This window comes from Neomonachus schauinslandi, chromosome 8, assembly GCF_002201575.2.
Source record: "Neomonachus schauinslandi chromosome 8, ASM220157v2, whole genome shotgun sequence".
Classification (NCBI taxonomy): domain Eukaryota; kingdom Metazoa; phylum Chordata; class Mammalia; order Carnivora; family Phocidae; genus Neomonachus; species Neomonachus schauinslandi.
In genome coordinates this window covers 144678228-144689405 of record NC_058410.1, presented here as the reverse complement: position 1 = coordinate 144689405, position 11178 = coordinate 144678228, and the positions used below count along the sequence as shown (strand labels likewise).

Below are 11178 nucleotides of genomic sequence, written 5' to 3'. Positions count from 1 at the left end.
TCTTGCTGTGTCTCTCTCTGTCAAATAAATAAATAAAATCTTAAAAAAAAAAAAGAAATAGACAACATAATAATCATAGGGACTTCAATATTCTAATATTAACAATGGATAAATCATTCCAACAGAAAATCAACACAAAAATATTGGATTTGAGCCATACTTTAGACTAAAAAATTTAACATATGGACCATTTCATCCAACAGCAGCAGAATACACATTCTTGTCAAGCACACCAGAACATTGTCCAGGAGAGATCACAAGATAATTTACAAAACAAGTCTTAGCAAATTTAAGAAGATTGAACTCATGCAAATATCTTTATTTGATCACAGTGGTATGAGACTAAAAATCATAACAAAAGGAAAGCTGAAATATTTCCAAATAGGAAAAAATAAATAACTCCCCCTTACCCCAAAAACAATGGGTCAAAGAAGACATCAAAGGGAAAACAAGAAATATCTTGAAAAAATGAAAATACAAACACTACTTACAAAAATTTATGGGGTGCTGCAAAATCAATCTAAAGGGAATGTTTACCACAATAAAAGCCTACATTAGGAAAATAATTTTCAGATAAATCTGACAATTGTCTACAAGTTCAGACCCTTTCACTAGTGTGAAATGCAGATTATCAGCTAGTGTGTATAAAAAATTTAGACAAGAGAGAACTTTCTGATGGGCTCTAGGTAGGCTCTAGAATGCAATACGTTCTATGTGGATTTTCTATAGTTGGCTCATTTCGAAGCCAACAAATTAATAATAAAAAAGAATACAGTTAACTTCTTTAAAACAAACAAAAAAATAACCTAACTTTACTCCTTTAAGAACTAGTAAAAAATCTCAAAGTTAGGAGAAGGAAGGAAAGAACAAAGATCAGAATGGAAATATATGAAATAGAGACCAGAAAAAACAATAGTGACTCAACCTGGAAGGAGGACGAGACCAGAACTCCCTGTACAAATGATCTTTGATTGAGGTCTTCAAAGGAAAGCCAGGTAAAGTGCATTCTTGTTGGCTAAATATCATGGATAGCAAAAACAGTTTAGATTCTACTAGTTCAGTACATTGGAAAGAAATCACATAGATCATTTGGAATATAAAGCCAGATCGAGTGTGAAAGGAACGCAAATCTTAATGTACGTGTTTAGTATCATGGTATCTATTAATATCTAGCTTATTTCAAATGTTTTAAAAGTAAATGATTTGATGTACAACAGGCATACAGAGAGTGGAAGTAGCATCAGTGTCAAGTTTGATGAATTTTCACACACTGTGTACCTTCTATAAATAGCATCCAGATCCAGAATTAAAATAGAAGCAGAATCCCAGTATTCTCCTCCCCCATTTCTCCTTTCAATCAGGACTCCCCTGAGAATCCATTATTCTGACTTCCAATACCACAGATTCCTTGGGCCTGTTTTGAGTTTTACATGAATAAAGAGTACATTGAATATAATTAAATTTGAGCAGTATTAACCATTTTGTATCTGGTTTCTTTCACTCAACATTGTGTTTGTGAGAATCATTCATGTTGTTTGTACTTACAATTTGTGTATTCTCATTATTGTGAAATATTCCAAGACATGACATTCCATAGTTTATTTTTACATCGTCTTAAAACCCATATTCTCCCCACTAGAAGATTTAGATCCATGGGGACAGGGGTGTTTGTTTTGGTTGCTGATATATCCCTAGAACACTGCTTCTTACAGAGCAGGTGCTTTATGAGGACCTGCTGAATTATGTGAAAACTGGCTTCGAGTCACCCAGAAGTCCCTTCCCTGCACCAGCGCTTAGGTCTGCAAGTCCTGCATTAGTTCCCTCTCAAGTCTGCAGTTGCCCTCAGCAGTCTCCTCAGTGCCCCCTTGACCTCCCTGTTCCCGAGTGTAAATGAGGGGATTCAGCCAGGGAGTCACCAGAGTGTAGAACAGCGCAATGCTTTTGTTCACATCCTGTGAATAACTGGAGGAAGGCTGGAGGTACATGGAGATGAGTGTGCCAAAGAAGATGACCACCACCATCAGGTGGGAACCACAGGTTCCGAAGGCCTTCCGCCTCCCCTGGGCCGACTTTATCTTCAGAACGGCCTGGGTGATGTGGCCATAGGACACTAAGATGAGCGACAGGGGCACCCCGAGGAAGAAGACACTGACCGTGAAGAGTTCAGGCTCGTTGATGGAGGTGTCGGCGCAGGCCAGCTTCAGCATCACGGGAACTTCTCAGAAGAAATGGTCCACCTGGTTTCTCCCGCACAGGGAAGAGTCATGGTCAGGGCCGTCTGTAGCACCGCGTTGCCAAACCCTGTGAGCCAAGCAGTTAGCACCCCCTGCAGGCAAAGATGCGGGTGCACGATGGCCAGGTAGTGCAGTGGGCGGACACACGGCGACGAGGCGGTCATAGGCCAGGACGGCCAGGAGCACACACTCCACGCCCCCGAGCCCCAGGGCGATGAGGAGCTGGGCAACGCAGCCACCATAGGTGATGCTTTTGTCCCGCCCCTTGAGGTTGGCCAGCGTCTGAGGGACGGTGCAGGTGGTCAGACAAAGATCCATGAAAGAGAGGTTGGAGAGGAAGAAATACATGGGAGTGTGCAGGCAAGTGTCCATCCGAGACAGAAGTATAATGGTTCCATTGCCAAGAAAGCTCAGGAAGTAGACGATCAGGATGACCACAAAGAGAGGCGTCTGCAGCTGAGGCCTGTTGGAGAAGCCTAGGAGAAGGAATCCTGAGAAGGTGCTGTCATTCACTCTTTCCCTTGTGCTCTGCCTGGTCAAGAAGGGGGACTCCATTGTTTTATACTGCATGTTCCATCTACCTGTTTTCCTAGAGCCTGCAGTTAGTGTCTGGTTGGGAGCTGGAGAGGTTTGACAGTGCCTTCCTTGTTGATGGGAAAGGGGGTGATAACTAGCCACTGGGCAGAAGCATCTTCCATGTTTAAGGCACTGCCAGAAAGGTCTATGCATTTTCCCCCAGGAAGTCTCCGCGGTTGGCATGTTCGTGATTTCTGTTGAATAGATGAGGGAACTGAGCCTGAAGGAGGTTCAGTCATTTTCCCAGGGAGACTCACCAGGGTTCAGAAGGACTCTGAGACATGAACTCTTAACCGCTAGGGACACTGTCTTTGCATGATGGCATGAATTCTGACGGTAACTGTAGTTTCTCTGAAACTTAAATCTAATTGTTCTATTTGCAAATTTGCAGTGCCCCCATCCCTCTCTTTATTTTCCACCAAGAATTGAAATATATCACATTGGCTCCCCTACTTCTGTTTCCTGTAGAGAAAAATGTTTTCTGAAAATGCATAGATAGTAAAATTCAAGGGAAACAACATATTTTAATGTATAAACCTTTTTAATGTTATGTTAGTCACCATACAGTTGAAACGTTTGGGAATGGGGCCTGAAATCATGGTTACTGATTGGGAAGTGCTATTGGAAATGATTGAAGAATTCATCATGTCCAATCTTCATGCTGCAGGAGGACGAATCCTGAGTAATCATTACTGATACCAATTTCAGTAAAATCTCAGGAAATCACCAATCCAGCGTTTAGTTTTTCCTTCTGTCTTACATTACAACTCCCTTTAAAAAATTTTCAATTTAGGGCGCCTGGGTGGCTCAGTTGGTTAAGTGGCCAACTCTTGATTTTGGCTCAGGTCATGATCTCAGGGTTCTGGGATTGAGCCCCGTGCCATGGACTCCACCCTCAGTGGGGAGTCTCCTTCAGCATTCTCTCTCCCTCTCCCTGCCTTTCCCCCTGCTCCCTTGCTAAAATAAATAAATAAGTCTAAATAAAACAAAAAAAATTTTTTTCAAGGTAATGGAGTACAATATTTTTCAACATCCCATTCTGTACTTGCATAAGTGCCAACCTTACAGAAATCATTTTGTTTTTTATTAAAATATTGGGCTTGTTTTTAGAAATAACCTCCCTCCCTTCCCCACACCCCATGATGCAAGTTTAATAGTAAATACAACCTAAACAAGAGTAATATCTCATAATATCATCATAGCCTGGAATAAAGCTTGGCATGTAGTAGGGTCACAAAAAAAATCTTTGTTGAATAAATGAGAATATGGAAGATTAAGACCTGTAACAGTCTATTGAAAGTGAGTCTAGGGATAACAGAAATTCAGAGAGAATAGCAAAGCAAAGGAAATACTGAACAACGGATAATAGATAGCCTTGACTATTCAAACTGTAGGATTTTTTTTTTAAAAAACCTGTGTTGTATCTTTTGCAAATGCCACTTTTCTATTAGCAAAATCTATGACCAAGCAAAAGGATATTCAGCCACCTTTCTATTCTGCCTTTGCTATTGGATTCTCGGTCCCCTTCTCCTTTTTTTTTTAAAGATTTTATTTATTTATTTGACAGAGAGAGACACAGCGAGAGAGGGAACACAAGCAGGGGGAGTGGAGGAGGGAGAAGCAGACTCCCCGCTGAGCAGGGAGCCCGATGCGGGGCTCGATCCCAGGACCCCAGGATCATGACCTGAGCTGAAGGCAGACGCTTAACGACTGAGCCACCCAGGCGCCCCCCCCCTTCTCCTTTTATTCCTAAATCCTTTCAGTGATTGTTTTGGTGGCTGTTTTACAGTGTTGCCAAAGAAACTAATTTGGCATAATAAGTTTCAGAATGCACCAAGTGGGAATCAGAATACTTGGGTTCTAGGTATAAATCTACCACTAATAAGTTTGACATTGTGAAGGCTGCTCTCCCCGCCGCCGGCCGCCCCCCCCCCCCCCCCACCCCCTCCTGGCCTTCTCTCCTTCCAAATAAAGGAGATGATGTTACTAGCTTTTAAGAAGAAATAAAAGACATAATGTATTTAGCTCTTTACTGAAATCTGGTAGTTTACATTTCAATAGATCCATTGTCTGGTTTCAAAGAAGTACCCATCAGTCCCTGAATGTTCTTTAGTGACAGCATGGTTCTTAATTTCTATTATCTTCCACATTATCAAGCCTTGATCCAAAATATCCAGAATCAGACAATGGGCATTAGTCAGAATTTGTTTTGTTACATGTTGTTGGGACTTACCTCTGCTTCTTCCCTCTCTCCTTGTTCTTTGAGGGTCAGTAAAGGGCTTCTCCAGGCCATCATGGTGCCCAATGGAATCTCTTACAAGGTTTTCAAATAGACTGTTATTTCTCAGAGATCACTGACATACCTCATAACTCAGCCAAGAACACGATTTTCAATGACTTTGTTCTTCTCAGTGATGCACAGAAAGTGATCTGAACCAAGAAAGCATATATTCTGATAAGAAACGTGTAAAATTCATTGTAACTAGAAAAGGAGAATTAAATGGACATGGGCATTTTAGTATAAATTTCAATATGTGGCACTATTTTCCTAGTCTTCCATAACAGAGTGCCACAAATTAGGGAGTTTAAGAGAACAGGAGGTTAGTGTCTTGTAGCTCAGGAAGACAGAAGTCCAAAATGAAGATCTTGGCAGAGCCTCTGAAGCCTGTAAGGAGAATACATCCTTGGACATTTGTAGCTTCTGGAGGTTTGTTTGCTGGCAGTTTGGGGTTCCTTGACTTGCAGCTGCAGCAGGTCATCTACTGCTTCCGTGGGCACATGGCGTGCCCCCTTGCCTGTCATCTCTTCTGTTCCTCTTATAAGAAATACCAGTCATATGGGATTAGAGAGTACCCCATTGAGTGTACCCTCATCCTAACTTGAACACATTTGTAAAGACCCTGTTTTCACAAAAAGCCCCATTGACCTGAACGGGGGGTTAGGATTTAAATGCACTTGGGGGGGGGGGGGGGCGGGAGGAGGCTGTGGGGGGACAAAATTCAACCCAATAATAGTATAACACAATTATGCCTGTCAAATTACAGCAAGTCTTTATTATAAATAGATGCCTACATGCAGTGGTAAGACCAAGATGCAGGTATTAGTTCTATCTTATTTCAAGTTCTCTTATTCTTTAATCATATTGCAGAAGCCTACAGTAATAGGAAAAACAGATCCCCCTATGTGGCATGAATATCCAATGAAGACTTTTCTCCTATACACCCGTTTGTTACACTTTACAGATCTGAAACACAAACACAGATTGCACGCTTGTAAGATCTAGCACCTAGCATTTGGTTTGAGCTGGAAGAGAAAATACTGACATTCTTTCACTTCTCTAGTGAAGTGGTGTTCAGTCAATCTGGAGGTCAGATTTCTCTTCCACTTAGAACTTACTCTAAGGAAATAACAAACTCACCCACAGACACCACTTCTGCAGGTAACACCAACACCTTTTTGGGTCTAAGGAATCAGGAGCAAAGGGAACAACCCCAGCTCCTTTTAGGAGCATTTGAATGTGTATTAAGGTAAGAATATGGCATCTTCTTCCAAGGAAGATTATCAAAGATTACAGATATCCAACTACCTCCTGGAAGAAGCAAGATAGCCTTTGAAGGATCAGTACAGTCCTATAACACTGAGACTGGCACATTAAGGGCAAGGTGAATGTCTGCAGATGAAAGTTCATGACTGCTGGTCCCCATGAATGCTAATGCACTCAGTGGTTGCCAAGTGGTGTGTGGTTATGAAATTGTAGACAAGTGTTAGGGGATGAAACAGAACAGAATCCTTAGAATAAACCCAGATTCATGTATTTAAAATATCTCAACCTTGGAGAGGATAATCCCTAAAAATGGTGAATCTCAAAGGCAAGGGAAGTCAAAATTTCTCCTCACTCAGTCTCTGTTAAAGGTTACCAATTCTCTTTACAACTAATGTTAGCATAAGTTATCTCATCCCCAGGGTTTACCCAGGAAGATTGTCCACTCATTTCCAAGTGTTTTGGGGCATAAGAGGAAGGATAAATTAGAGTGGACAACTGAGTCTGCAGCTAAACACAAGTTGGAATCTATGAATTCTATGGAATCTGCCCATGAATAAAAGGGCTAATATAACATCTGTTATATTATATCACCAAAGTCAAAGTACATGCTTTAGGGACTCAGGATGTGTTTATTTTTAGTGGTCCCAGGAGTGTCCTGCCCCATGTAACTCATTGACCTCAGTTGAAGTATTCAGAGTTTGGCTCCCCAAAGGCAGCCAAAGAGGAAGGCTCCAGAGAGGTGACATCAAGAGGTAGTCAATCTCTTCCTGCCAAACTGATAAGGAGTGAAACTATTTACTCTACTTAACTTCCATTTACCAATCCCATTTCATAGTATTGGTTACAATATTTTTTGCTATTCTTCAAATTCCTTTTCTAAATTGAGATACAATTGTCATTATAACATTGCGTTAGTTTTAGGCATACAATGCAGTGATTCAATTCTTGTATATATTGTGAAATGATCACCACAGTAAGTCTGGTTAACATCTATGCTGCACATAGTTACCTTTTTATTCTTGTGAGGAGAACTTTTAGGATCTATTCTCTCAGCAATTTCCAAATATACAGTATAGCATTATTAAGTATAGTTCCCATGCTGTACATTACATCTCCAGGGCCAGTCTTTAGATTCTCCATCCATATATTCAGGACTGTCAGCTTTTCCTACTTAAAAGAGGAAATTTCTGTGCCTGTCGCCCCTCATGTTAGTTATAATCTTTCTTTTTTACGACTCACTAAAGAAAATTATTTTCCAACGGTGCAATCAACTCTATTAACTTCTAACTTTTTTGGGAACTTTTTACTCAGTTACCTTAATCTGTTCTTTCTTCAGCTTCTTATATCCCATTATCTGTTTGTTCATTGTCTAAAAATATGCTCCTCTATCCTATCAGAAAAATAAAATTAGGATGAAACTCTCCTCCTGCCCCACTGCCTTCTAGCTATCCCCTTTGTTAATTTCATCTTTTTGACTGGACACAGAGTGTCCATATTTTTTCTTCTCCCATCAACACTTCTAAATGCTCTTTTGCCATCCTCCCCTACCACTCTGGTGAAGCTGCTTTCTGTAAAATCTTTAATATTCTTCCATTACACAAAGTAGATGAGCTCACCGTCCTCTTACTTGGTATAATATGGCATTGATGATATTTCCCTCCTTCATGAAATTATGCTATCCATTGACTTCTCTCTGTTTTTCTATTATTTCTTGGGCCCTTGATTCTCAGTTCTTTCTCATTGAGCACAAACTTTAATGTTTTGATTTCCCAAGATTCCATCCTTAGCTCTCCTCTCTCCACACTGTTCCTGAGATACTTTGTGACTTCCATGGAGTGAACTACCATCTATTTATAAGATAAATCTCCAATCCATATCCACAGTTTAGACCCTCTCTTGAGTTCCATACTAAAACAAATAGAATCTTGGCTATATACACAGGGATTATTTGTGAACTCTAAAATTTCCATGGTTTTACAATCTGATGTATCATGGTCTGAAAGCAGCTGCTGTTCTGCATGTCAGATTTTCAGAATCTCAATACCAATCTCAATCTCAACAACCTCAGTGAGAACCCCCTGAATTATTCTTGATTCTTCCCTCTGTTTTTGTCCAAACACTGAACCTATGCCTTGTTGATTCTCTCTGACATATTTTTTAGAATACATTCACTGTCCAGCACACACTTTCGATTTGTTATCAATGTGTTAGTTCAGATCTTTTTACCCTTGCCCGAACCACTTAATTCATTTCCTAAGAGATCCTCCAACCACACCAACTCTAAGCTTCTACAGCATTTTCTGAATTATTTTTCCTAAAACTGACACAAACACCTAATTCCTTGCTTAAAAATAGTCTTGGCAACCACTGTCTACAAGATTAAATAAAAAGCATACCTTTAATATATAAATCTGTGTTTATTCTATGGATCCTGTAGTTGTGGGAACAAACCCGCAATGTATTAATCACTGGATACACCTTTTCACTTTGGGGCCAACATTCTATTATGCATTTATTATTATATTGTTTTGCTTCATTTGAAAGGTATTACCTTGTCCTATTTTCCCACACATCATATTCCATTACTAATTCAAGACTTTGCTCAGAGATCATGGTCTTTTTTTAATGTTATATTTGAATGAGTGGTTTTTATTATGCAAAAAAATTCACATCGCCAATATATAAATTTTTGTTCTAATGGTTCTTAAACATGGGGACTATATCCACTGTTTGTTAGTGAAAACATCAGTTTCAGGTCTTCCAATGCAGTCCTTTCCACCCCCTCTCAGCTTTATTAAGGTATAATTGACAAATAAAACTAAGAGTTTTGAAGTGTACAACATGTTATACATATACCTTGTGAAAGGACTTCCCCATCGAGTTAATTAACACATCCGTCATCTCACATATTTATCTTTTTGTGTGTGTGAGAACATTTAAGTTCTATTCTCTTAACGAATTTCAATTATACAATACAATGTTATCAATGATAGACATTGTGCTATATGTTAGATCCTCAGAACTTATTCATCTTATAACTGAAAGTTTGTACCCTTTTACCAACTTTTCTTTATTTCCAACCCCCCCACCCCGCCCAGCAATTCCCCAGCCCCAGGCAAACACTTTTTAATTCTGTTTTTATGAGTTGTACTTTTTTTCCTTATGTGTGAGGGATACCATGCAGTATTTGCCTTTGTCTGTCTGGCTTATTTCTCATGGCGTAACATCCTCCAGGTACACCCATGTTTTCATGAGTGACAGGATTTCCTCCTTTTTAAAGGCTGAATAATATTCCATTTTATGTATATGCTACAATTTCTTTTTTTAAAAGATTTATTCATTTATTTATTTATTTTAGAGAGGGGAGGGGCAGAGGGAGAGAAAGAATCTCAAGCAGACCCCTCACCAAGTGGGCAGCCTGGCACAGGGCCTAATCCCACAGCCCTGAGATCATGACTTGAGCTGAAACTAAGAGTCAGACGCTTAACTGACTGAGCCACCCAGGCACTCCATACCACAGTTTCTTTATGGATTCATCCACTGGTGAATACTTAGGTTGTTTCCATACCTTGGGACTGTGAATAATACTGCTATGAACATGGGAGTAAGATATGTCTTTGAGATAATGAGTCATTTCCTTTGGATAAATACCCAGAAATGGGATTGCTGGATCATAGGGTAGTTCTACTTTTATTTATCTGAGGAACCTCCATACTATTTTCCATAGTGTCTGCACCAATTTATATTCCCACCAACAGGGTACAGGGGTTTCCTTTCTCCACATCTTAGCCACCACTTGCTGTCTCTAGTCTTTTTGATAATAGCTAACAGGTGTGTCCATTGATGGGTGAATGGATAAAGAAGATGTGGTATGTATATACAATGGAATATTATTTAGCCATAAAAAAGGAAATCTTGCCATCAGCAACAATATCGATGAACTTTCAGGGTATTATGCTAAGTGAAATAAGTCAGAGAAAAACAGACAAATACCATATGATCTCACTTATACGCAGAACTTAAAAACAAACAAAAATGAGCTCATAGATACAGAGAACAGATTTAACAGATTGTTGGTCACCAGGTGGGGAGGGTGGGGGTGAGCATAATGGGTTAAAGGGGTCAAAGGTACAAACTTTCAGTTATAAAATAAGTGTCATGAGGGTGTGATGTACAGCATGGTGACAATAGTTAATAATACTGTATTGCATATTTGAAAGCTGCTAAGAGAGTAAATGTTAAAATTTCTCATCACAAAAATAATTTATTAACTATGTACAATGATGGATGTTAACTAGATTTATTGTGGTGATCATTTTGCAATATATACAAACATCAAATCATTATTTTGTACACCTGAAACTAATACAATGTTATGCCAATTATATCTCAATAAAAAACCAAGAGGATTATTTTTAAAAGGCTATCAGAGACAGAGAAAGTTATAAAAGCATCCTGAGAAAAAGAGCAGATCACCTACAATTCTCAAGTTTTCTCAGACCACAGTGTGGATTTTGGCTGCAAATACACACATTGGCATACTTGAAGTTACAAATTTTCAGGAGAAAGCCTTCTCCTCACCCACCAGCCACTCAATTATTCTCCCAAGTCAAGAGGAGCAAGTTTTTTTTTCTGTCTTCTGCACTATGGGTACATTTCTTATGCACCCTTCCCCCAAGGTGGTAGCCTTTTGAGGCCCCAGCTTTGTGTGATGGTCTCTTGTCAGAATTCCCCTACTTTAGTGGGCCATGTAGGTATAGAGGGATTTCTAGAAAGAGATACATGTCTTATTATTTGCATATTATATAATCATTTTCATAAGAA

At 39.5% G+C, this 11178-nt stretch overlaps 1 pseudogene; it reads right to left on the bottom strand.

Annotated features, from left to right (window-relative positions):
• Positions 1 to 1813: 1813 nt before the first annotated feature.
• Positions 1814 to 2789, bottom strand: LOC110586895 (annotated as a pseudogene).
• Positions 2790 to 11178: the final 8389 nt, after the last annotated feature.